The sequence below is a fragment of the Drosophila sechellia genome, unplaced genomic scaffold (genome assembly GCF_004382195.2).
Source record: "Drosophila sechellia strain sech25 unplaced genomic scaffold, ASM438219v1 U_277, whole genome shotgun sequence".
NCBI lineage: Eukaryota > Metazoa > Arthropoda > Insecta > Diptera > Drosophilidae > Drosophila > Drosophila sechellia.
In genome coordinates, this window is record NW_022611220.1 from 5,181 (window position 1) to 32,161 (window position 26,981).

Genomic DNA, 26,981 nt, shown 5'->3' on the forward strand with positions numbered 1-26,981 from the left:
CCAATAAGCCAATGCATCTGCCTCAGACGCGCATCGGCCTGTATGCGTTTGCTGACGATGTGGGGACGCCAAGTGAGCCTGCGGTCCAGGGTAAGTCCTAGGTACTTGGGTGCGGGTGCGTTGGGAATGATGACTCCGTTTAGCGTGACCGGTGGGCAGTCTCCTCTCCTTAGTGCAAATGTTGTTTGGGTAGATTTTTCCGCGTTCACTACGATGTTCCACCTGCTGAGCCAGGGATGTAGCGCGTCCATTTGCCTTTGGATTGTTTCGGAGGCTTCTCGTGGGTCGGATGAGGAGGCGAGGAAAGCCGTGTCATCTGCATAAGTCGCTATAGTTAGGTTCCTGGAGGGGATTATGGGAAGGTCTGCGGTGTAAAGGGTGTACAGTATTGGTCCGAGCACACTGCCTTGCGGAACTCCAGCTCTGATCAGTCTGGGTAGGCTTATTGCACTTCCGCATCTGACTTGGAATGCTCTTCCCTCAGTGTAGGATTTGAGGAGGGTAAAATGGGGGCTTGGGAGGTAGGATTTGAGTTTATGGAGGAGTCCAGGATGCCAAACTCTGTCGAATGCCTGCTTCACGTCGAGCATTACAGCGCAGCAGTATTTCTTTTGCTCGAATGCCTCGAGGATCCGTTCGACTAGCCGGTGGCATTGCTCTGGTGTTCCGTGGGAGCGCCTGAAGCCAAACTGGTGATCGGGGATCAAACCAGCCTCATCCAGTACTGGCATTACTCTGCGCAAAATTACTCTTTCGAGTATTTTGGAGAGGATTGCCAGCAAACTAATCGGACGATAGGAGGCGAGATTGGCTTCAGGCTTACCAGGCTTGAGGAGGACAATAACCTCTGCTCTTTTCCACTCTTCCGGGAAGTACCCTAGCCGGAAGCAGCTGTTGTAAATGCTGGCCAGCATTTGTGTGCAGCGGAATGGGAGCATTTTTAGGGCCGCCGCATCTATACGATCCAGGCCTGGAGATTTGTTGTTCTTCAGTAGAGCAATCTCCTGCGCAACTTCCTCAGGGTCGACTGGTTCCAACGGGGGACCGGGAGAGCTTGGGCTATTGAGAAACCGGGCTGTTTCAGCATGTTCTTCGGCAGTGCAGCAGTCGAACGGAGAGAAGGCGTTGTAAAGGTGTTCGGCGAAAGCTTCTGCTCTTTCAGCATCCGAACGGCACCAGGATCCATCTGCTTTGCGCACTGCGGAAACCTTTTTGGCTGGTCGTTTAATGTGGCGGGTGACGTTCCACAGATTGTGGTCTGGGTCCCCGGGAGAGAGTTCCTCGAGGAATCTGAGGAAGGAGTCCTGGCGTAGGCTGGAGATCTTGTCCTTCAACTCCTTTGTGGCGTGATTGAGCGCTGTTTTGTCTCTTGGATTGCGCGTCAAGAACCAAACTCTCCTGAGACGCCTCTTCTCAGTCACGAGTGCCGCAATTTCCGGGGACCAGAGGTGGAGGTCCCTGCTAGGTGTTCTCGCAGTCTTTGGTGGCGGTGGGCTTGCGAATTCCGCAGCGTTTTGCATCTGCCTGGTGAGATTCCCGATAGCTTCATCAATGTTCCTGGGTGTGTTGAGGATGGGGTTCGGATTGACGGTGGAGAGCATCCAGGACGCGAACTTGGCGGCGTCGGTATATTTTCCAGTGAGCCTTCTGAGCGGGGTTTTCCTGAGGACTGGCGTGTTGATTAGCACGTTTATTGCACAGTGGTCTGACAGGAGATCAGCATTTGTTGTGCAGCTGATCTTCGCATGCCCTATGCCTTTCGACACAGCAAAGTCCAGTAGGTCTGGAGTCTTGAGGGGATTCGTTGGCCAGTGAGTGGGCTCGCCAGTGGAGTGGCAGTCCAGTCGGTGGCGTTGAAGGTACCCAAACAGAGTTTTCCCTTTGGGGTTGTTGGCGCGCGATCCCCACCAAGAATGTTTGGCGTTATAATCTCCAGCTGCTATGAAGCGGGGCCCAAAATGCTCGAAGAACTCACTGAGGTGAGATGCTGTTATGCGGTATCTGGGGGGAAAGTAGACCGCTCCAATGTCTAAATCTCCTTGCGGGCTGACAATCCTGATGACAGGACATTGTGCCCAGTCTTGCTGAAACGCGGGCAGCTCTAGGTATTGAATACCGCTCCTGATGAGGATGGCTGCTCCACCGCGTGCTCTGCCAGAAGGATGGTCTGCATGGATGAGGTCATATCCGCTGATATTAAAGTGGGATCTGGGGGAGAAGTGGGTTTCGGCTACGAGTAGGATATCGATCTGGTGGGTCTTCAGATGGTGCTCGACTATGGCCTTGCTGTTCTGCAGGCCGTTCGCATTCCAGACGACTAGGTGGAGCTTTAGTTGCATGACTTGCTGTTGAGAATGGTGGCCACCAGCTGTGTCATCTGGGTGAACATGCGCTCCATCATCCTTTCCATCATTCCTTCCATGCGAGCGAACATCGCTTCTATCTGACCGGAGTGTGGGGTTTCTGTTTGGGTTTGGACTGGGGTTGTGGGATTCTGCGGTGCTGCGTGTACTCCGTTGAGGGCGTCTCGGTAGCTCCTGCCAGAGGTGACGTTTGGTGATGCCACGGGCGGCGCCTTGTTAGCATTAGCGACGGGCCTTGTTTTCGGAGCAGCGAGTGCTTTGGCCCTTTTGTATGCAGGGCATCCCTTGAAAGACGCAGGATGGTCCGCCTGGCAGTGGAAGCAGCACGCTTTGTCGTCCTCCCTCTTCTCACATGCCCTCGATTCGTGAGGGCCTCCACACTTTACACATCGGTATTCCAGGAAGCAGTAACGCTGTGTATGACCGAATCCTTGGCACCTGAAGCATTGAGGCACGTCGTTGAACTTCTGCGGCGGTTCAATGGTTACTACCGACCTGCAGATCCGCTTGACTTGGTAGACGTCTTTGTTGTTGCTGGAAGGCTCCAGGTTGGCGAAGAATATTCCCAGCGGTTCTTTAGTTCTTCTGCCAATGGGATTGTGCAGATCTCTAACAGCGTGCCCTTGTCTGCGAAGGTCTTCAATGATTTCCTCACGATCGGTGGAGTGGTGGAGTCCTTTGATGACAACCTTGTATGCACGTTCATCTTTCGGCTGGAAAGTCCGATGCCTCTTGTTTTGGGCCACAAGTTGGAGACGCAGAGCTGTATAGGACTCTTTGTCCGGCATCATGACACGTACGTTGTTGCCATTCACGGTCTTGTAGGTAAAATTGTTCTTCGGGCCTACAAGAGTCGTGATCATCTTGACGAGTGCCGAGATGTTGGTCACATCGGGGATAAAAATCGGAGGTGGCTTGATGGTCTTCGGGGTGGGCTTTGGTTTCTCGGGGGTCTTGGGCTTGGAATCGTCTTTAGGTCCGGGTTCGTCATCAGAGCTCTCTTGGTCGTACTCGTCTTCTTCGGTCGAGAGTAAAGCGAAGGCGTTGTTGGCGAGCTTCTTGCGCAGAGCTGCGCTAGTGCTTGGCTTATCTTCCAGCTCCTCTCCCTGTGCTTTCTTTGCCGGTTTTCGCTTTATCTCGCCCGGCTCTGTATGCGAGGTGCTTCCCTCGCTGCTGGAGCTGCTCTTGCGTGTTCTCAGAGCCTTTTTGCGTGGTGTTGTTCCAAGCTTGTGGGTGCGCGGGGGGGCCTGCCAGTCCATCTTCTCCAAAGTTGATAAGGAGTGAGGAGGGGGGGGGGGGGGGGAAGCTGGGCACCGTAAGCCGGTGAGCCAGGCAGCACGTGGCTGCTGCTTTGCAATTATACCGCTGCTTCGAGCACTGGGTTTTTTGCGCTGATAACACGCACACTCGGGTGTGCGATGGTGTTAGTGCGAACTACCGTTAGGTACGTTGGCTGGGCCAATCAAAACGCGCGACAAGATCACGCGACGCGAAGTGGCTGGGCACAAGTAACGGGACTTACAACTGTGAACAATTTGCTAACAATTTGCTAACAATTTGCTGTCGATCCGCAGGCACGTCTGCACTCGTCGAGTGTTCGATCGCGACTGATCAATTTAGTGACGCATATGATATTGTCCCTATCATATAATTAATATAAAGACTTTAATGATTGTGTCAAGTTGCCAAACACCTCGTCATCAATTTAGTGACGCATATGATATTGTCCCTATCATATAATTAATATAAAGACTTTAATGAATTGTGTCAAGTTGCCAAACACCTCGTCATCAATTTAGTGACGCATATGATATTGTCCTTATCATATAATTTTTGATATAAAGACTTTAAAGAATTGTATCAAGTTGCCAAACACCTCGTCATCAATTTAGTGACGCATATGATATTGTCCCTATCATATAATTAATATAAAGACTTTAATGGATTGTGTCAAGTTGCCAAACACCTCGTCATCAATTTAGTGACGCATATGATATTGTCCTTATCATATAATTTTTGATATAAAGACTTTAAAGAATTGTATCAAGTTGCCAAACACCTCGTCATCAATTTAGTGACGCATATGATATTGTCCCTATCATATAATTAATATACAGACTTTAATGAATTGTGTCAAGTTGCCAAACACCTCGTCATCAATTTAGTGACGCATATGATATTGTCCCTATCATATAATTTTTGATATATAGACTTTAAAGAATTGTATCAAGTTGCCAAACACCTCGTCATCAATTTAGTGACGCATATGATATTGTCCCTATCATATAATTAATATAAAGACTTTAATGGATTGTGTCAAGTTGCCAAACACCTCGTCATCAATTTAGTGACGCATATGATATTGTCCTTATTATATAATTTTTGATATAAAGACTTTAAAGAATTGTATCAAGTTGCCAAACACCTCGTCATCAATTTAGTGACGCATATGATATTGTCCCTATCATATAATTAATATACAGACTCTAATGAATTGTGTCAAGTTGCCAAACACCTCGTCATCAATTTAGTGACGCATATGATATTGTCCCTATCATATAATTTTTGATATAAAGACTTTAAAGAATTGTATCAAGTTGCCAAACACCTCGTCATCAATTTAGTGACGCATATGATATTGTCCCTTTCATATAATTAATATAAAGACTTTAATGGATTGTGTCAAGTTGCCAAACACCTCGTCATCAACTACTATATTATGGTTGCGCCGACCTCTCATATTGTATTCTCTTATGTGTTCATAGGATTTTGACAATTATACGAGTAAATTAAATAATATACATATGAAAATGATTAATTATTATATGTATAAGGGAAAAAATGATGAAATATTCCCATATTATCTTAGTATTATAGAGGAAAGACCGTTGCCGACCTCTGATATTGTTCAAACTTATGTATTTATATGATTTTGGCAATTATATGAGTAAATTAAAAATATACATATGAAAATGGTTAATTATTATATGTATATGGGAAAAAATGCTAAGATATTCCCATATTCTCTTAGTATTATAGAGAAAAGCCATTTAAGTGAGAGGGTATAGTAGTGTAAACGACCGGAATTACGACAGAGGGTTCAAAAACTACTATAGGTAGGCAGTGGTTGCCGACCTCTCATATTGTTCAAAACTTATGTATTCATATGATTTTGGCAATTGTATGAGTAAATTAAATAATATACATATGAAAATGATTAATTATTATATGTATAAGGGAAAAAATGCTGAAATATTCCCACATTCTCTTAGTATTATAGAGAAAATCCATTATAGTGAGAGGGTATAGTAGTGTAAACGACCGGAATTACGACAGAGGGTTCAAAAACTACTATAGGTAGGCAGTGGTTGCCGACCTCTCATATTGTTCAAAACTTATGTATTCATATGAATTTGGCAATTATATGAGTAAATTAAATAATATACATATGAAAATGATTAATTATTATATGTATAAGGGAAAAAATGCTGAAATATTCCCACATTCTCTTAGTATTATAGAGAAAATCCATTATAGTGAGAGGGTATAGTAGTGTAAACGACCGGAATTACGACAGAGGGTTCAAAAACTACTATAGGTAGGCAGTGGTTGCCGACCTCTCATATTGTTCAAAACTTATGTATTCATATGATTTTGGCAATTATATGATTAAATTAAATAATATACATATGAAAATGGTTAATTATTATATGTATATGGGAAAAAATGCAGAGATATTCCCATATTCTCTTAGTATTATAGAGAAAAGCCATTTAAGTGAGAGGGTATAGTAGTGTAAACGACCGGAATTACGACAGAGGGTTCAAAAACTACTATAGGTAGGCAGTGGTTGCCGACCTCTCATATTGTTCAAAACTTATGTATTCATATGATTTTGGCAATTGTATGAGTAAATTAAATAATATACATACGAAAATGATTAATTATTATATGTATATGGGAAAAAATGCAGAGATATTCCCATATTCTCTTAGTATTATAGAGAAAAGCCATTTAAGTGAGAGGGTATAGTAGTGTAAACCACCGGAATTACGACAGAGGGTTCAAAAACTACTATAGGTAGGCAGTGGTTGCCGACCTCTCATATTGTTCAAAACTTATGTATTCATATGATTTTGGCAATTGTATGAGTAAATTAAATAATATACATATGAAAATGATTAATTATTATATGTATAAGGGAAAAAATGCTGAAATATTCCCACATTCTCTTAGTATTATAGAGAAAATCCATTATAGTGAGAGGGTATAGTAGTGTAAACGACCGGAATTACGACAGAGGGTTCAAAAACTACTATAGGTAGGCAGTGGTTGCCGACCTCTCATATTGTTCAAAACTTATGTATTCATATGATTTTGGCAATTATATGATTAAATTAAATAATATACATATGAAAATGGTTAATTATTATATGTATATGGGAAAAAATGCTGAGATATTCCCATATTCTCTTAGTATTATAGAGAAAAGCCATTTAAGTGAGAGGGTATAGTAGTGTAAACGACCGGAATTACGACAGAGGGTTCAAAAACTACTATAGGTAGGCAGTGGTTGCCGACCTCTCATATTGTTCAAAACTTATGTATTCATATGATTTTGGCAATTGTATGAGTAAATTAAATAATATACATATGAAAATGATTAATTATTATATGTATAAGGGAAAAAATGCTGAAATATTCCCACATTCTCTTAGTATTATAGAGAAAATCCATTATAGTGAGAGGGTATAGTAGTGTAAACGACCGGAATTACGACAGAGGGTTCAAAAACTACTATAGGTAGGCAGTGGTTGCCGACCTCTCATATTGTTCAAAACTTATGTATTCATATGATTTTGGCAATTATATGATTAAATTAAATAATATACATATGAAAATGGTTAATTATTATATGTATATGGGAAAAAATGCTGAGATATTCCCATATTCTCTTAGTATTATAGAGAAAAGCCATTATAGTGAGAGGGTATAGTAGTGTAAACGACCGGAATTACGACAGAGGGTTCAAAAACTACTATAGGTAGGCAGTGGTTGCCGACCTCTCATATTGTTCAAAACTTATGTATTCATATGAATTTGGCAATTATATGAGTAAATTAAATAATAAACATATAAAAATTAATATTTATTATATGTATAAAAAAAAAATAATCATATTATATATGAATAATGGAAAAAAATGAAATGTTCCTATAATCTCTTAATATATAAGAGAATAGACCGTATGTTGGGTGGCAAACGGAATTGAAAATACCCGCTTTGAGGACAGCGGGTTCAAAAACTACTATAGGTAGGCAGTGGTTGCCGACCTCCCGCATTATTCGAAATATTTATTTCGGATTATGTTTATATTGGTTACATAAAATAAAGTATATTATTATCCGTACAAATTTGTTTCTCAGTTCTATAGAACACGGGACTTGGCTCCGCGGATAATAGGAATATACGCTTTTTAGATAATATCGTTGAAACAAAAGTCAAGTTTCTATTATATATAGAATAACAAATCGTTTCCATATATTATCGTTAATTTTTGGAGGCAGGCAAATATTAATTTATTACCTGCCGTATAGTTGGATTATTATATCGTTACGGTATAATACAAATATGGATTCTTATGAAAGAAATATAAAATTATATATTAAATGTGGAAATATTATCATATGCGCTTGGTTTTATGTTATATATTACCAGAGAGATATATGAAAAGAGATAAATTTTAAATTTATCTTCAAAATGCAAATGATTTAACTTAATATTTATATTGGTTAAACAAAAATTGTACATGTGTGGATACAATAATTATGTATGTTGGAAATAAAATGATATTTTATAATGAAATATGTATATATAAAAAGATAAAATTATAGAAACATATATATTACAATAATTATATGAAATTCTTGTTATATTGGTAAAACAAGTATAAATTAAAAATGAAAATATGGATTACGAATGCTATATAAAAATGGCCGTAATCGAATAGATTTTTTACTTATATTTATATATTTAAAATTTTACCCAAAGGCGAAATATTGAATTTTATTCAATATAATAAAAATCATGGAATTATATAAAGTGAAAAATCTATATATCTATTATATTGCTTATTTCGATTCAAAAAATATGAATGGAATATGAAGGAAAAACATTATTCTGGTTGATCCTGCCAGTAGTTATATGCTTGTCTCAAAGATTAAGCCATGCATGTCTAAGTACACACGAATTAAAAGTGAAACCGCAAAAGGCTCATTATATCAGTTATGGTTCCTTAGATCGTTAACAGTTACTTGGATAACTGTGGTAATTCTAGAGCTAATACATGCAATTAAAACATGAACCTTATGGGACATGTGCTTTTATTAGGCTAAAACCAAGCGATCGCAAGATCGTTATATTGGTTGAACTCTAGATAACATGCAGATCGTATGGTCTTGTACCGACGACAGATCTTTCAAATGTCTGCCCTATCAACTTTTGATGGTAGTATCTAGGACTACCATGGTTGCAACGGGTAACGGGGAATCAGGGTTCGATTCCGGAGAGGGAGCCTGAGAAACGGCTACCACATCTAAGGAAGGCAGCAGGCGCGTAAATTACCCACTCCCAGCTCGGGGAGGTAGTGACGAAAAATAACAATACAGGACTCATATCCGAGGCCCTGTAATTGGAATGAGTACACTTTAAATCCTTTAACAAGGACCAATTGGAGGGCAAGTCTGGTGCCAGCAGCCGCGGTAATTCCAGCTCCAATAGCGTATATTAAAGTTGTTGCGGTTAAAACGTTCGTAGTTGAACTTGTGCTTCATACGGGTAGTACAACTTACAATTGTGGTTAGTACTATACCTTTATGTATGTAAGCGTATTACCGGTGGAGTTCTTATATGTGATTAAATACTTGTATTTTTTCATATGTTCCTCCTATTTAAAAACCTGCACTAGTGCTCTTAAACGAGTGTTATTGTGGGCCGGTACTATTACTTTGAACAAATTAGAGTGCTTAAAGCAGGCTTCAAATGCCTGAATATTCTGTGCATGGGATAATGAAATAAGACCTCTGTTCTGCTTTCATTGGTTTTCAGATCAAGAGGTAATGATTAATAGAAGCAGTTTGGGGGCATTAGTATTACGACGCGAGAGGTGAAATTCTTGGACCGTCGTAAGACTAACTTAAGCGAAAGCATTTGCCAAAGATGTTTTCATTAATCAAGAACGAAAGTTAGAGGTTCGAAGGCGATCAGATACCGCCCTAGTTCTAACCATAAACGATGCCAGCTAGCAATTGGGTGTAGCTACTTTTATGGCTCTCTCAGTCGCTTCCCGGGAAACCAAAGCTTTTGGGCTCCGGGGGAAGTATGGTTGCAAAGCTGAAACTTAAAGGAATTGACGGAAGGGCACCACCAGGAGTGGAGCCTGCGGCTTAATTTGACTCAACACGGGAAAACTTACCAGGTCCGAACATAAGTGTGTAAGACAGATTGATAGCTCTTTCTCGAATCTATGGGTGGTGGTGCATGGCCGTTCTTAGTTCGTGGAGTGATTTGTCTGGTTAATTCCGATAACGAACGAGACTCAAATATATTAAATAGATATCTTCAGGATTATGGTGCTGAAGCTTATGTTAGCCTTCATTCATGGTGGCAGTAAAATGTTTATTGTGTTTGAATGTGTTTATGTAAGTGGAGCCGTACCTGTTGGTTTGTCCCATTATAAGGACACTAGCTTCTTAAATGGACAAATTGCGTCTAGCAATAATGAGATTGAGCAATAACAGGTCTGTGATGCCCTTAGATGTCCTGGGCTGCACGCGCGCTACAATGAAAGTATCAACGTGTATTTCCTAGACCGAGAGGTCCGGGTAAACCGCTGAACCACTTTCATGCTTGGGATTGTGAACTGAAACTGTTCACATGAACTTGGAATTCCCAGTAAGTGTGAGTCATTAACTCGCATTGATTACGTCCCTGCCCTTTGTACACACCGCCCGTCGCTACTACCGATTGAATTATTTAGTGAGGTCTCCGGACGTGATCACTGTGACGCCTTGCGTGTTACGGTTGTTTCGCAAAAGTTGACCGAACTTGATTATTTAGAGGAAGTAAAAGTCGTAACAAGGTTTCCGTAGGTGAACCTGCGGAAGGATCATTATTGTATAATATCCTTATCGTTAATAAATATTTGTTATAATACAAATAAATACAATTTACCAAAATAAAAATATTACAAAATGATTCCACGGAATCAAAAGTTAAAGTCAAAATAAAATGAAGATGGCTTTTATTTTATATGTGGGGCTTGGCAACCTCATAAAAAGACTTTAACATTATTAATGTTGCTGTGCGTATTTGTGGCAGTACTTACTACAACAACGGCGTTTCCTATAAAAACAAATTCTCGAAAATGGAAATCGAAGAAACTAAACTAAATTCGAAAGTAGAAGTCGAATTAAAATAAAAATAATTTTGAATGTGTGGTAATCAAAATAAGTGTGTGTGTATATGGACCATAATATACACGCGTTGCGAATATGTATTGTTCATCTATGTTATGAGCATACGTTGGCTAATGCAACAACCTAAAATATACAATGTTTGTACCTGTCATCCATCAGGTTAATGTTTTATATAAATTTTGCAGTATGTGTCACCCAAAATAGCAAACCATAACCAGATTATTATGATACATAATGCTTATATGAAACTAAGACATTTCGCAACATTTATTTTAGGTATAAAAATAAATTTATTGAAGGAATTGATATATGCCAGTAAAATGGTGTATTTTTAATTTCTTTCAATAAAAACAATATTGACATTATATAAAATTGAATTATAAAACTCTAAGCGGTGGATCACTCGGCTCATGGGTCGATGAAGAACGCAGCAAACTGTGCGTCATCGTGTGAACTGCAGGACACATGAACATCGACATTTTGAACGCATATCGCAGTCCATGCTGTTATGTACTTTAATTAATTTTATAGTGCTGCTTGGACTACATATGGTTGAGGGTTGTAAGACTATGCTAATTAAGTTGTTTATAAATTTTTATAAGCATATGGTATATTATTGGATTAAATAATGATTTTATTCATAATATTAAAAAAGAAATGAAAAACATTATCTCACATTTGAATGTGAAAAACGAAGAGAAATATTTTCTTTTTCAATCAAATAATACTGAGAAATGTCTAGCATAAAAAATTGAAATATTTTTCATCTAGAATTGTCTCTTATTAATGATTCGGAAAAAGAAAAATCTTGGTTTTGTTATTATTCTTCGTTGGTTCGTTAAATGGATAAAAATGACTTTGCTTACAAGAACTATTGGAACTATTTATAACGAATTTAATTGATTGTTTTATCATTTATATATAAAGAATTTATGGCAAAATATAGTTATATATACAACCTCAACTCATATGGGACTACCCCCTGAATTTAAGCATATTAATTAGGGGAGGAAAAGAAACTAACAAGGATTTTCTTAGTAGCGGCGAGCGAAAAGAAAACAGTTCAGCACTAAGTCACTTTGTCTATATGGCAAATGTGAGATGCAGTGTATGGAGCGTCAATATTCTAGTATGAGAAATTAATGATTTAAGTCCTTCTTAAATGAGGCCATTTACCCATAGAGGGTGCCAGGCCCGTATAACGTTAATGATTGCTAGATGATGTTTCCAAAGAGTCGTGTTGCTTGATAGTGCAGCACTAAGTGGGTGGTAAACTCCATCTAAAACTAAATATAACCATGAGACCGATAGTAAACAAGTACCGTGAGGGAAAGTTGAAAAGAACTCTGATAGAGAGTTAAACAGTACGTGAAACTGCTTAGAGGTTAAGCCCGATGAACCTGAATATCCGTTATGGAAAATTCATCATTAAAATTGTAATATTTAAATAATATTATTAAGAATAATGTGCATTTTTTCCATATAAGGACATTGTAATCTATTAGCATATCCCAAATTTATCATAAAATATAACTTATAGTTTATTCCAATTAAATTGCTTGCATTTTAACACAGAATAAATGTTATTAATTTGATAAAGTGCTGATAGATTTATATTATTACAGAGCGTTAATTTTTCGGAATTATATAATGGCATAATTATCATTGATTTTTGTGTTTATTATATGCTCTTGTATGATTAACAATGCGAAAGATTCAGGATACCTTCGGGACCCGTCTTGAAACACGGACCAAGGAGTCTAACATATGTGCAAGTTATTGGGATGTAAACCTAATAGCGTAATTAACTTGACTAATAATGGGATTAGTTTTTTAGCTATTTATAGCTAATTAACACAATCCCGGGGCGTTCTATATAGTTATGTATAATGTATATTTATATTATTTATGCCTCTAACTGGAACGTACCTTGAGCATATATGCTGTGACCCGAAAGATGGTGAACTATACTTGATCAGGTTGAAGTCAGGGGAAACCCTGATGGAAGACCGAAACAGTTCTGACGTGCAAATCGATTGTCAGAATTGAGTATAGGGGCGAAAGACCAATCGAACCATCTAGTAGCTGGTTCCTTCCGAAGTTTCCCTCAGGATAGCTGGTGCATTTTAATATTATATAAAATAATCTTATCTGGTAAAGCGAATGATTAGAGGCCTTAGGGTCGAAACGATCTTAACCTATTCTCAAACTTTAAATGGGTAAGAACCTTAACTTTCTTGATATGAAGTTCAAGGTTATGATATAATGTGCCCAGTGGGCCACTTTTGGTAAGCAGAACTGGCGCTGTGGGATGAACCAAACGTAATGTTACGGTGCCCAAATTAACAACTCATGCAGATACCATGAAAGGCGTTGGTTGCTTAAAACAGCAGGACGGTGATCATGGAAGTCGAAATCCGCTAAGGAGTGTGTAACAACTCACCTGCCGAAGCAACTAGCCCTTAAAATGGATGGCGCTTAAGTTGTATACCTATACATTACCGCTAAAGTAGATGATTTATATTACTTGTGATATAAATTTTGAAACTTTAGTGAGTAGGAAGGTACAATGGTATGCGTAGAAGTGTTTGGCGTAAGCCTGCATGGAGCTGCCATTGGTACAGATCTTGGTGGTAGTAGCAAATAATCGAATGAGACCTTGGAGGACTGAAGTGGAGAAGGGTTTCGTGTGAACAGTGGTTGATCACGAGTTAGTCGGTCCTAAGTTCAAGGCGAAAGCCGAAAATTTCAAGTAAAACAAAAATGCCTAACTATATAAACAAAGCGAATATAATACACTTGAATAATTTTGAACGAAAGGGAATACGGTTCCAATTCCGTAACCTGTTGAGTATCCGTTTGTTATTAAATATGGGCCTCGTGCTCATCCTGGCAACAGGAACGACCATAAAGAAGCCGTCGAGAGATATCGGAAGAGTTTTCTTTTCTGTTTTATAGCCGTACTACCATGGAAGTCTTTCGCAGAGAGATATGGTAGATGGGCTAGAAGAGCATGACATATACTGTTGTGTCGATATTTTCTCCTCGGACCTTGAAAATTTATGGTGGGGACACGCAAACTTCTCAACAGGCCGTACCAATATCCGCAGCTGGTCTCCAAGGTGAAGAGTCTCTAGTCGATAGAATAATGTAGGTAAGGGAAGTCGGCAAATTAGATCCGTAACTTCGGGATAAGGATTGGCTCTGAAGATTGAGATAGTCGGGCTTGATTGGGAAACAATAACATGGTTTATGTGCTCGTTCTGGGTAAATAGAGTTTCTAGCATTTATGTTAGTTACTTGTTCCCCGGATAGTTTAGTTACGTAGCCAATTGTGGAACTTTCTTGCTAAAATTTTTAAGAATACTATTTGGGTTAAACCAATTAGTTCTTATCAATTATAACGATTATCAATTAACAATCAATTCAGAACTGGCACGGACTTGGGGAATCCGACTGTCTAATTAAAACAAAGCATTGTGATGGCCCTAGCGGGTGTTGACACAATGTGATTTCTGCCCAGTGCTCTGAATGTCAAAGTGAAGAAATTCAAGTAAGCGCGGGTCAACGGCGGGAGTAACTATGACTCTCTTAAGGTAGCCAAATGCCTCGTCATCTAATTAGTGACGCGCATGAATGGATTAACGAGATTCCTACTGTCCCTATCTACTATCTAGCGAAACCACAGCCAAGGGAACGGGCTTGGAATAATTAGCGGGGAAAGAAGACCCTTTTGAGCTTGACTCTAATCTGGCAGTGTAAGGAGACATAAGAGGTGTAGAATAAGTGGGAGATATTAGACCTCGGTTTGGTATCGTCAATGAAATACCACTACTCTTATTGTTTCCTTACTTACTTGATTAAATGGAACGTGTATCATTTCCTAGCCATTATACGGATATATTTATTATATCTTATGGTATTGGGTTTTGATGCAAGCTTCTTGATCAAAGTATCACGAGTTTGTTATATAATCGCAAACAAATTCTTTAATAAAACGATGCATTTATGTATTTTTGATTTGAAAATTTGGTATAACTCCAATTACTCAGGTATGATCCAATTCAAGGACATTGCCAGGTAGGGAGTTTGACTGGGGCGGTACATCTCTCAAATAATAACGGAGGTGTCCCAAGGCCAGCTCAGTGCGGACAGAAACCACACATAGAGCAAAAGGGCAAATGCTGACTTGATCTCGGTGTTCAGTACACACAGGGACAGCAAAAGCTCGGCCTATCGATCCTTTTGGTTTAAAGAGTTTTTAACAAGAGGTGTCAGAAAAGTTACCATAGGGATAACTGGCTTGTGGCGGCCAAGCGTTCATAGCGACGTCGCTTTTTGATCCTTCGATGTCGGCTCTTCCTATCATTGTGAAGCAAAATTCACCAAGCGTTGGATTGTTCACCCATGCAAGGGAACGTGAGCTGGGTTTAGACCGTCGTGAGACAGGTTAGTTTTACCCTACTAATGACAAAACGTTGTTGCGACAGCATTCCTGCGTAGTACGAGAGGAACCGCAGGTACGGACCAATGGCACAATACTTGTTCGAGCGAACAGTGGTATGACGCTACGTCCGTTGGATTATGCCTGAACGCCTCTAAGGTCGTATCCGTGCTGGACTGCAATGATAAATAAGGGGCAATTTGCATTGTATGGCTTCTAAACCATTTAAAGTTTATAATTTATTTTATAAACGACAATGGATGTGATGCCAATGTAATTTGTAACATAGTAAATTAGGAGGATCTTCGATCACCTGATGCCGCGCTAGTTACATATAAAAGCATTATTTAATACAATGACAAAGCCTAGAATCAATTGTAAACGACTTTTGTAACAGGCAAGGTGTTGTAAGTGGTTGAGCAGCTGCCATACTGCGATCCACTGAAGCTTATCCTTTGCTTGATGATTCGATAAATAAATGATTTTTTCCTGTAGCCAAACACCTCGTCATCAATTTAGTGACGCATATGATATTGTCCCTATCATATAATTAATATAAAGACTTTAATGGATTGTGTCAAGTTGCCAAACACCTCGTCATCAATTTAGTGACGCATATGATATTGTCCTATCATATAATTAATATAAAGACTTTAATGAATTGTGTCAAGTTGCCAAACACCTCGTCATCAATTTAGTGACGCATATGATATTGTCCCTATCATATAATTTTTGATATAAAGACTTTAAAGAATTGTATCAAGTTGCCAAACACCTCGTCATCAATTTAGTGACGCATATGATATTGTCCCTATCATATAATTAATATACAGACTTTAATGAATTGTGTCAAGTTGCCAAACACCTCGTCATCATTTAGTGACGCATATGATATTGTCCTTATCATATAATTTTTGATATAAAGACTTTAAGATTGAATCAAGTTGAAACACTCGTCATCAATTTAGTGACGCATATGATATTGTCCTATCATATAATTAATATAAGACTTTAATGGATTGTGTCAGTTGCCAAACACCTCGTCATCAATTTAGTGACGCATATGATATTGTCCCTATCATATAATTTTGATATAAAGACTTTAAAGAATTGTTCAAGTTGCCAACACCTCGTCATCAATTTAGTGACGCATATGATATTGTCCCTATCATATAATTAATATAAAGACTTTAATGAATTGTGTCAAGTTGCCAAACACCTCGTCATCATTTAGTGACGCATATGATATTGTCCTTATCATATAATTTTTGATATAAAGACTTTAAAGAATTGTATCAAGTTGCCAAACACCTCGTCATCAATTTAGTGACGCATATGATATTGTCCCTATCATATAATTAATATAAAGACTTTAATGATTGTGTCAAGTTGCCAAACACCTCGTCATCAATTTAGTGACGCATATGATATTGTCCCTATCATATAATTTTTGATATAAAGACTTTAAAGAATTGTATCAAGTTGCCAAACACCTCGTCATCAATTTAGTGACGCATATGATATTGTCCCTATCATATAATTAATATAAAGACTTTAATGGATTGTGTCAAGTTGCCAAACACCTCGTCATCAATTTAGTGACGCATATGATATTGTCCTTATTATTAATTTTTTGATATAAGACTTTAAAGAATTGTATCAAGTTGCCAAACACCTCGTCATCAATTTAGTGACGCATATGATATTGTCCTATCATATAATTAATATAAGACTTTAATGAATTGTGTCAAGTTGCCAAACACCTCGTCATCAATTTAGTTTTTTTTTTTTTCTTTAGCGTGCGTTTATTTATTTAAAATCTGTCCTAGTGGACAATAATTAAATGGTTTTGCGGGGGAACATTAGCTTAAGGGATACTATTGTACATGTATTTGTGGCGGGTTTTATATGTGTTGTCTATTGTTGTGGAAGATCGAGAGGGTGTCTCCTCATGAGACGTCTGCTTGTTTGGCTATTGTCTAACAGGTTGGTGGCGAGGTGGTTAGGGTGGTTTTCGAGCCTTTTCAGGTATCTCTCGCTGAGCCTGGAGATTTCATCAGCGACTTGTGGGATTCCAAGTTCCCTATGTATGGCGACATTCTCGTGGTAGGGATGCGCATTACAGGCAATTCTCAAGCACCTATTCTGGAACCGCTGTATACGCAGGCGATTCGTGTGGCTTGCCGTGCCCCATAGCTGTATCCCGTAGGTCCAGATGGGCTTGAGAATTGCCTTGTACACCAGGATTTTGTGGTTCTGCCTTAGCTTGGACCCTCTCCAATAAGCCAATGCATCTGCCTCAGACGCGCATCGGCCTGTATGCGTTTGCTGACGATGTGGGGACGCCAAGTGAGCCTGCGGTCCAGGGTAAGTCCTAGGTACTTGGGTGCGGGTGCGTTGGGAATGATGACTCCGTTTAGCGTGACCGGTGGGCAGTTCCTCTCCTTAGTGCAAATGTTGTTTGGGTAGATTTTTCCGCGTTCACTACGATGTTCCACCTGCTGAGCCAGGGATGTAGCGCGTCCATTTGCCTTTGGATTGTTTCGGAGGCTTCTCGGTGGTCGGATGAGGAGGCGAGGAAAAGCCGTGTCATCTGCATAAGTCGCTATAGTTAGGTTCTGGAGGGGATTATGGGAAGGTCTGCGGTGTAAAGGGTGTACAGTATTGGTCCGAGCACACTGCCTTGCGGAACTCCAGCTCTGATCAGTCTGGGTAGGCTTATTGCACTTCCGCATCTGACTTGGAATGCTCTTCCCTCAGTGTAGGATTTGAGGAGGGTAAAATGGGGGCTTGGGAGGTAGGATTTGAGTTTATGGAGGAGTCCAGGATGCCAAACTCTGTCGAATGCCTGCTTCACGTCGAGCATTACAGCGCAGCAGTATTTCTTTTGCTCGAATGCCTCGAGGATCCGTTCGACTAGCCGGTGGCATTGGCTCTGGTGTTCCGTGGGAGCGCCTGAAGCCAAACTGGTGATCGGGGATCAAACCAGCCTCATCCAGTACTGGCAATACTCTGCGCAAAAATACTCTTTCGAGTATTTTTGGAGGGGATTGCCAGCAAACTAATCGGACGATAGGAGGCGAGATTGGCTTCAGGCTTACCAGGCTTGAGGAGGAAATAACCTCTGCTCTTTTCCACTCTTCCGGGAAGTACCCTAGCGGAAGCAGCTGTTGTAAATGCTGGCCAGCATTTGTGTGCAGCGGGATGGGAGCATTTTTAGGGGCCGCGCATCTATAGATCCAGGCCTGGAGATTTGTTGTTCTTCAGTAGAGCAATCTCCTGCGCAACTTCCTCAGGGTCGACTGGTTCCAACGGGGGACCGGGAGAGCTTGGGCTATTGAGAAACCGGCTGTTTCAGCATGTTCTTCGGCAGTGCAGCAGTCGAACGGAGAGAAGGCGTTGTAAAGGTGTTCGGCGAAAGCTTCTGCTCTTTCAGCATCCGAAAGGCACCAGGATCCATCTGCTTTGGCGCACTGCGGAAACCTTTTTGGCTGGTCGTTTAATGTGGCGGGTGACGTTCCACAGATTGTGGTCTGGGTCCCGGGAGAGAGTTCCTCGAGGAATCTGAGGAAGGAGTCCTGGCGTAGGCTGGAGATCTTGTCCTTCAACTCCTTTGTGGCGTGATTGAGCGCTGTTTTGTCTCTTGGATTGGCGCGTCAGACCAAACTCTCCTGAGACGCCTTTCTCAGTCACGAATGCCGCAATTTCCGGGGACCAGAGGTGGAGGTCCCTGCTAGGTGTTCTCGCAGTCTTTGGTGGCGGTGGGCTTGCGAATTCCGCAGCGTTTTGCATCTGCCTGGTGAGATTCCCGATAGCTTCATCAATGTTCCTGGGTGTGTTGAGGATGGGGTTCGGATTGACGGTGGAGAGCATCCAGGACGCGAACTTGGCGGCGTCGGTATATTTTCCAGTGAGCCTTCTGAGCGGGGTTTTCCTGAGGACTGGCGTGTTGATTAGCACGTTTATTGCACAGTGGTCTGACAGGAGATCAGCATTTGTTGTGCAGCTGATCTTCGCATGCCCTATGCCTTTCGACACAGCAAAGTCCAGTAGGTCTGGAGTCTTGAGGGGATTCGTTGGCCAGTGAGTGGGCTCGCCAGTGGAGTGGCAGTCCAGTCGTGGCGTTGCAGGTACCCAAACAGAGTTTTCCCTTTGGGGTTGTTGGCGCGCGATCCCCACCAAGAATGTTTGGCGTTATAATCTCCAGCTGCTATGAAGCGGGGCCCAAAATGCTCGAAGAACTCACTGAGGTGAGATGCTGGTTATGCGGTATCTGGGGGGAAAGTAGACCGCTCCAATGTCTAAATCTCCTTGCGGGCTGACAATCCTGATGACAGGACATTGTGCCCAGTCTTGCTGAAACGCGGGCAGCTCTAGGTATTGAATACGCTCCTGATGAGGATGGCTGCTCCACCGCGTGCTCTGCCAGAAGGATGGTCTGCATGGATGAGGTCATATCCGTGATATTAAAGTGGGATCTGGGGGAGAAGTGGGTTTCGGCTACGAGTAGGATATCGATCTGGTGGGTCTTCAGATGGTGCTCGATATGGCCTTGCTGTTCTGCAGGCCGTTCGCATTCCAGACGACTAGGTGGAGCTTTAGTTGCATGACTTGCTGTTGAGAATGGTGGCCACCAGCTGTGTCATCTGGGTGAACATGCGCTCCATCATCCTTTCCATCATTCCTTCCATGCGAGCGAACATCGCTTCTATCTGACCGGAGTGTGGGGTTTCTGTTTGGGTTTGGACTGGGGTTGTGGGATTCTGCGTGCTGCGTGCACTCCGTTGAGGGCGTCTCGGTAGCTCTGCCAGAGGTGACGTTTGTGATGCCACGGGCGGCGCCTTGTTAGCATTAGCGACGGGCCTTGTTTTCGGAGCAGCGAGTGCTTTGGCCCTTTTGTATGCAGGGCATCCTTGAAAGACGCAGGATGGTCCGCCTGGCAGTGGAAGCAGCACGCTTTGTCGTCCTCCCTCTTCTCACATGCCCTCGATTCGTGAGGGCCTCCACACTTTACACATCGGTATTCCAGGAAGCAGTAACGCTGTGTATGACCGAATCCTTGGCACCTGAAGCATTGAGGCACGTCGTTGAACTTCTGCGGCGGTTCAATGGTTACTACCGACCTGCAGATCCGCTTGACTTGGTAGACGTCTTTGTTGTTGCTGGAAGGCTCCAGGTTGGCGAAGAATATTCCCAGCGGTTCTTTAGTTCTTCTGCCAATGGGATTGTGCAGATCTCTAACAGCGTGCCCTTGTCTGCGAAGGTCTTCAATGATTTCCTCACGATCGGTGGAGTGGTGGAGTCCTTTGATGACAACCTTGTATGCACGTTCATCTTTCGGCTGGAAAGTCCGATGCCTCTTGTTTTGGGCCACAAGTTGGAGACGCAGAGCTGTATAGGACTCTTTGTCCGGCATCATGACACGTACGTTGTTGCCATTCACGGTCTTGTAGGTAAAATTGTTCTTCGGGCCTACAAGAGTCGTGATCATCTTGACGAGTGCCGAGATGTTGGTCACATCGGGGATAAAAATCGGAGGTGGCTTGATGGTCTTCGGGGTGGGCTTTGGTTCTCGGGGGTCTTGGGCTTGGAATCGTCTTTAGGTCGGGTTCGTCATCAGAGCTCTCTTGGTCGTACTCGTCTTCTTCGGTCGAGAGTAAAGCGAAGGCGTTGTTGGCGAGCTTCTTGCGCAGAGCTGCGCTAGTGCTTGGCTTATCTTCCAGCTCCTCTCCCTGTGCTTTCTTTGCCGGTTTTCGCTTTATCTCGCCCGGCTCTGTATGCGAGGTGCTTCCCTCGCTGCTGGAGCTGCTCTTGCGTGTTCTCAGAGCCTTTTTGCGTGGTGTTGTTCCAAGCTTGTGGGTGCGCGGGGGGGCCTGCCAGTCCATCTTCTCCAAAGTTGATAAGGAGTGAGGAGGGGGGGGGGGGGGGGGGAAGCTGGGCACCGTAAGCCGGTGAGCCGGCAGCACGTGGCTGCTGCTTTGCAATTATACCGCTGCTTCGAGCACTGGGTTTTTTGCGCTGATAACACGCACACTCGGGTGTGCGATGGTGTTAGTGCGAACTACCGTTAGGTACGTTGGCTGGGCCAATCAAAACGCGCGACAAGATCACGCGACGCGAAGTGGCTGGGCACAAGTAACGGGACTTACAACTGTGAACAATTTGCTAACAATTTGCTAACAATTTGCTGTCGATCCGCAGGCACGTCTGCACTCGTCGAGTGTTCGATCGCGACTGATCAATTTAGTGACGCATATGATATTGTCCCTATCATATAATTTTGATATAAGACTTTAAAGAATTGTATCAAGTTGCCAAACACCTCGTCATCAATTTAGTGACGCATATATATTGTCCCTTTCATATAATTAATATAAAGACTTTAATGGATTGTGTCAGTTGCAAACACCTGTCATCAACTACTATATTATGGTTGCGCCGACCTCTCATATTGTATTCTCTTATGTGTTCATAGGATTTTGACAATTATACGAGTAAATTAAATAATATACATATGAAAATGATTAATTATTATATGTATAAGGGAAAAATGATGAATATTCCCATATTCTCTTAGTATTATAGAGGAAAGACCGTTGCCGACCTCTGATATTGTTCAAACTTATGTATTTATATGATTTTGGCAATTATATGAGTAAATTAAAAAATATACATATGAAAATGGTTAATTATTATATGTATATGGGAAAAAATGCTAAGATATTCCCATATTCTCTTAGTATTATAGAGAAAGCCATTTAGTGAGAGGTATAGTAGTGTAAACGACCGGAATTACGACAGAGGGTTCAAAAACTACTATAGGTAGGCAGTGGTTGCCGACCTCTCATATTGTTCAAAACTTATTGTATTCATATGATTTTTGGCAATTATATGATTAAATTAAATAATATAATATGAAAATGATTAATTATTATTAGTATAAGGGAAAAAATGCTGAAATATTCCCACATTCTCTTAGTATTAAGAGAAAATCCATTATAGTGAGAGGGTATAGTAGTGTAAACGACCGGAATTACGACGAGGGTTCAAAAACTACTATAGGTAGGCAGTGGTTGCCGACCTCTCATATTGTTCAAAACTTATGTATTCATATGAATTTGGCAATTATATGAGTAATTAAATAATAAACATATAAAAATTAATATTTTTATATGTATAAAAAAAAAAATAATCATATTATATATGAATAATGGAAAAAAATGAAATGTTCCTATAATCTCTTATATATAAGAGAATAGACCGTATGTTGGGTGGCAACGGAATTGAAAATACCCGCTTTGAGGACAGCGGGTTCAAAAACTACTATAGGTAGGCAGTGGTTGCCGACCTCCCGCATTATTCGAAATATTTATTTCGGATTATGTTTATATTGGTTACATAAAATAAAGTATATTTATTATCCGTACAAATTTGTTTCTCAGTTCTATAGAACACGGGACTTGGCTCCGCGGATAATAGGAATATACGCTTTTTAGATAATATCGTTGAAACAAAAGTCAAGTTTCTATTATATATAGAATAACAAATCGTTTCCATATATTATCGTTAATTTTTGGAGGCAGGCAAATATTAATTTATTACCTGCCGTATAGTTGGATTATTATATCGTTACGGTATAATACAAATATGGATTCTTATGAAAGAAATATAAAATTATATATTAAATGTGGAAATATTATCATATGCGCTTGGTTTTATGTTATATATTACCAGAGAGATATATGAAAAGAGATAAATTTTAAATTTATCTTCAAAATGCAAATGATTTAACTTAATATTTATATTGGTTAAACAAAAATTGTACATGTGTGGATACAATAATTATGTATGTTGGAAATAAAATGATATTTTATAATGAAATATGTATATATAAAAGATAAAATTATAGAAACATATATATTACAATAATTATATGAAATTCTTGTTATATTGGTAAAACAAGTATAAATTAAAAATGAAAATATGGATTACGAATGCTATATAAAAATGGCCGTAATCGAATAGATTTTTTTACTTATATTTATATATTAAAATTTTACCCAAAGGCGAAAATATTGAATTTTATTCAATATAATAAAATCATGGAATTAATATAAAGTGAAAAATCTATATATCTATTATATTGCTTATTTCGATTCAAAAAATATGAATGGAATATGAAGGAAAAACATTATTCTGGTTGATCCTGCCAGTAGTTATATGCTTGTCTCAAAGATTAAGCCATGCATGTCTAAGTACACACGAATAAAAGTGAAACCGCCAAAAGGCTCATTATATCAGTTATGGTTCCTTGATCGTTAACAGTTACTTGGATAAACTGTGGTAATTCTAGAGCAATACAGAATGCATTAAAACATGAACCTTATGGGACATGTGCTTTTATTAGGCTAAAACCAAGCGAATCGCAAGATCGTTATATTGGTTGAACTCTAGATAACATGCAGATCGGTATGGTCTTGTACCGACGAACAGATCTTTCAAATGTCTGCCCTATCAACTTTTGGATGGTAGTATCTAGGACTACCATGGTTGCAACGGGGTAACGGGGATCAGGGTTCGATTCCGGAGAGGGAGCCTGAGAAACGGCTACACATCTAAGGAAGGCAGCAGGCGCGTAAATTACCCACTCCCAGCTCGGGGAGGTAGTGACGAAAAATAACAATACAGGACTCATATCCGAGGCCCTGTAATTGGAATGAGTACACTTTAAATCCTTTAACAAGGACCAATTGGAGGGCAAGTCTGGTGCCAGCAGCCGCGGTAATTCCAGCTCCAATAGCGTATATTAAAGTTGTTGCGGTTAAAACGTTCGTAGTTGAACTTGTGCTTCATACGGGTAGTACAACTTACAATTGTGGTTAGTACTATACCTTTATGTATGTAAGCGTATTACCGGTGGAGTTCTTATATGTGATTAAATACTTGTATTTTTTCATATGTTCCTCCTATTTAAAAACCTGCACTAGTGCTCTTAAACGAGTGTTATTGTGGGCCGGTACTATTACTTTGAACAAATTAGAGTGCTTAAAGCAGGCTTCAAATGCCTGAATATTCTGTGCATGGGATAATGAAATAAGACCTCTGTTCTGCTTTCATTGGTTTTCAGATCAAGAGGTAATGATTAATAGAAGCAGTTTGGGGGCATTAGTATTACGACGCGAGAGGTGAAATTCTTGGACCGTCGTAAGACTAACTTAAGCGAAAGCATTTGCCAAAGATGTTTTCATTAATCAAGAACGAAAGTTAGAGGTTCGAAGGCGATCAGATACCGCCCTAGTTCTAACCATAAACGATGCCAGCTAGCAATTGGGTGTAGCTACTTTTATGGCTCTCTCAGTCGCTTCCCGGGAAACCAAAGCTTTTGGGCTCCGGGGGAAGTATGGTTGCAAAGCTGAAACTTAAAGGAATTGACGGAAGGGCACCACCAGGAGTGGAGCCTGCGGCTTAATTTGACTCAACACGGGAAAACTTACCAGGTCCGAACATAAGTGTGTAAGACAGATTGATAGCTCTTTCTCGAATCTATGGGTGGTGGTGCATGGCCGTTCTTAGTTCGTGGAGTGATTTGTCTGGTTAATTCCGATAACGAACGAGACTCAAATATATTAAATAGATATCTTCAGGATTATGGTGCTGAAGCTTATGTTGCCTTCATTCATGGTGGCAGTAAAATGTTTATTGTGTTTGAATGTGTTTATGTAAGTGGAGCCGTACCTGTTGGTTTGTCCCATTATAAGGACACTAGCTTCTTAAATGGACAAATTGCGTCTAGCAATAATGAGATTGAGCAATAACAGGTCTGTGATGCCCTTAGATGTCCTGGGCTGCACGCGCGCTACAATGAAAGTATCAACGTGTATTTCCTAGACCGAGAGGTCCGGGTAAACCGCTGAACCACTTTCATGCTTGGGATTGTGAACTGAAACTGTTCACATGAACTTGGAATTCCCAGTAAGTGTGAGTCATTAACTCGCATTGATTACGTCCCTGCCCTTTGTACACACCGCCCGTCGCTACTACCGATTGAATTATTTAGTGAGGTCTCCGGACGTGATCACTGTGACGCCTTGCGTGTTACGGTTGTTTCGCAAAAGTTGACCGAACTTGATTATTTAGAGGAAGTAAAAGTCGTAACAAGGTTTCCGTAGGTGAACCTGCGGAAGGATCATTATTGTATAATATCCTTATCGTTAATAAATATTTGTTATAATACAAATAAATACAATTTACCAAAATAAAATATTACAAAATGATTCCACGGAATCAAAAGTTAAAGTCAAAATAAAATGAAGATGGCTTTTATTTTATATGTGGGGCTTGGCAACCTCATAAAAAGACTTTAACATTATTAATGTTGCTGTGCGTATTTGTGGCAGTACTTACTACAACAACGGCGTTTCCTATAAAAACAAATTCTCGAAAATGGAAATCGAAGAAACTAAACTAAATTCGAAAGTAGAAGTCGAATTAAAATAAAAATAATTTTGAATGTGTGGTAATCAAAATAAGTGTGTGTGTATATGGACCATAATATACACGCGTTGCGAATATGTATTGTTCATCTATGTTATGAGCATACGTTGGCTAATGCAACAACCTAAAATATACAATGTTTGTACCTGTCATCCATCAGGTTAATGTTTTATATAAATTTTGCAGTATGTGTCACCCAAAATAGCAAACCATAACCAGATTATTATGATACATAATGCTTATATGAAACTAAGACATTTCGCAACATTTATTTTAGGTATAAAAATAAATTTATTGAAGGAATTGATATATGCCAGTAAAATGGTGTATTTTTAATTTCTTTCAATAAAAACAATATTGACATTATATAAAATTGAATTATAAAACTCTAAGCGGTGGATCACTCGGCTCATGGGTCGATGAAGAACGCAGCAAACTGTGCGTCATCGTGTGAACTGCAGGACACATGAACATCGACATTTTGAACGCATATCGCAGTCCATGCTGTTATGTACTTTAATTAATTTTATAGTGCTGCTTGGACTACATATGGTTGAGGGTTGTAAGACTATGCTAATTAAGTTGTTTATAAATTTTTTATAAGCATATGGTATATTATTGGATTAAATAATGATTTTATTCATAATATTAAAAAAGAAATGAAAAACATTATCTCACATTTGAATGTGAAAAACGAAGAGAAATATTTTCTTTTTCAATCAAATAATACTGAGAAATGTCTAGCATAAAAAATTGAAATATTTTTCATCTAGAATTGTCTCTTATTAATGATTCGGAAAAAGAAAAATCTTGGTTTTGTTATTATTCTTCGTTGGTTCGTTAAATGGATAAAAATGACTTTGCTTACAAGAACTATTGGAACTATTTATAACGAATTTAATTGATTGTTTTATCATTTATATATAAAGAATTTATGGCAAATATAGTTATATATACAACCTCAACTCATATGGGACTACCCCCTGAATTTAAGCATATTAATTAGGGGAGGAAAAGAAACTAACAAGGATTTTCTTAGTAGCGGCGAGCGAAAAGAAAACAGTTCAGCACTAAGTCACTTTGTCTATATGGCAAATGTGAGATGCAGTGTATGGAGCGTCAATATTCTAGTATGAGAAATTAATGATTTAAGTCCTTCTTAAATGAGGCCATTTACCCATAGAGGGTGCCAGGCCCGTATAA

The 26,981-nt window shown here is 40.0% G+C and overlaps 4 non-coding genes and 1 pseudogene across 4 annotated transcripts; all 5 read left to right on the forward strand.

Moving 5' to 3' along the window:
• The first annotated feature begins 8,540 nt into the window (after window positions 1-8,540).
• LOC116803048 lies at window positions 8,541-10,536 on the forward strand. Its single transcript, XR_004363339.1, has one exon. It is a non-coding gene; the product is annotated as a small subunit ribosomal RNA (ribosomal RNA).
• Window positions 10,537-11,223: 687 nt separating this feature from the next.
• On the forward strand, window positions 11,224-11,402 carry LOC116803045. Its single transcript, XR_004363336.1, has one exon. It is a non-coding gene; the product is annotated as a 5.8S ribosomal RNA (ribosomal RNA).
• Window positions 11,403-11,795: 393 nt separating this feature from the next.
• On the forward strand, window positions 11,796-15,755 carry LOC116803050. The gene has a single exon (XR_004363340.1). It is a non-coding gene; the product is annotated as a large subunit ribosomal RNA (ribosomal RNA).
• Window positions 15,756-23,477: 7,722 nt separating this feature from the next.
• On the forward strand, window positions 23,478-25,476 carry LOC116803049 (annotated as a pseudogene).
• A 686-nt stretch (window positions 25,477-26,162) lies between these two features.
• Window positions 26,163-26,341, forward strand: LOC116803047. The gene has a single exon (XR_004363338.1). It is a non-coding gene; the product is annotated as a 5.8S ribosomal RNA (ribosomal RNA).
• The last annotated feature ends 640 nt before the right edge of the window (window positions 26,342-26,981 follow it).